Below are 1629 nucleotides of genomic sequence, written 5' to 3'. Positions count from 1 at the left end.
ACAGAAATTTCTGGCTGGATGAAGGACCATCACCTTCAACTCAACCTTGCTAAGACAGAACTGCTTGTGGTCTCAGCCTGCCAAGCATTCCATCACAACTTCTCCATTCAGCTCGGTTCATCAACCATAACTCAATCCAGGACAGATTAGACCCTTCCTATCAGAGGTTCCACACAACTCTTCAAGTGAACAACACCTCGTGGTGCCATCCCAAAGAGGCACAAAATCACTCTCACAGACCGTTTCACGGACTGTTCCCAACTGGTGGAATGACCTGCCGATCTCAATTCGATCAGTTGGGTCTGTAGCCATTTTAAGAAAAAAAAGTATTTTCTTTCTAGAAGCACCTGATCAATTAAGATTAGGACTTACCTAATTTACTTGTAACCTATTCTACTGTGTACTGTGCTAGACTAACTGAGACTGGAGCACTTGCATACTGTTGTCTGATTGCTTCTGTTGCTCTCCTCATTTGTAAGTTGCTTTGGATAAAAGCGTCTGCTAAATAATTAAATGTAAATGTACCACTGGAGTGCGGGTTCTGAGATGATCTTTGTCATGAATGCTGAAAGGAAGATCTGGTGGTTAACTGTCAAAAGCAGCAGTCAGATCGATAAACAAGATAAACATATCAGAAATAAATAAATCATGTTTTTGTGGTTTTAATGTTTTAAAGACAATAAACAAAAGTTCTGCTAGTGTTATTGGAAGAATGTAATTTATAATTTTGAGAGATCCTTGCCAGAAGGTTCCCAGTTAAGCACAGTGATCACGTTTACTCTTAGTACCTTTGATTGTCATTTTTTTACACTCCCTTTTCAAACCTCAAAAATCTACATCTCAATACAATGTTCTAAAGTGAAAGTAATCTTCTGAGAGGGGTAACAAGTATAGTGTGAACCAATGGTGTGAACCAATAAGGAAACAGGAAATATTGATTAGGCCAAGCATTACTGCTGTTTACAGCAGCATACAACAAACCCATGAACATACCCAGCATACAACAAAACCTAACCCTAACCCTGTATACAGCAGCATACAACAAACCCATGAACATACGCAGCATACAACAAAACCTAACCCTAACCCTAACCCTAACCCTGTATACAGCAGCACACAACAAACCCATGAACATACGCAGCATACAACAAAACCTAACCCTAACCCTAACCCTAACCCTGTATACAGCAGCATACAACAAAACCTAACCCTAACCCTAACCCTGTATACAGCAGCATACAACAAAACCTAACCCTAACCCTAACCCTAACCCTAACCCTGTATACAGCAGCATACAACAAAACCTAACCCTAACCCTGTATACAGCAGCATACAACAAAACCTAACCCTAACCCTGTATACAGCAGCATACAACAAAACCTAACCCTAACCCTAACCCTGTATACAGCAGCATACAACAAAACCTAACCCTAACCCTAACCATAACCCTAACCCTAACCCTGTATACAGCAGCATACAACAAAACCTAACCCTAACCCTAACCCTAACCCTAACCCTGTATACAGCAGCATACAACAAAACCTAACCCTAACCCTAACCCTAACCCTGTATACAGCAGCATATAACAAAACCATGAACATATATGAACCAAAAGTATACTCTTTAGAA

This window comes from Pseudorasbora parva, chromosome 4, assembly GCF_024679245.1.
Source record: "Pseudorasbora parva isolate DD20220531a chromosome 4, ASM2467924v1, whole genome shotgun sequence".
In the NCBI taxonomy this organism is placed as follows: domain Eukaryota; kingdom Metazoa; phylum Chordata; class Actinopteri; order Cypriniformes; family Gobionidae; genus Pseudorasbora; species Pseudorasbora parva.
The sequence above is the reverse complement of the archived record's forward strand: the minus strand, read 5'-3'. Positions refer to the sequence as shown.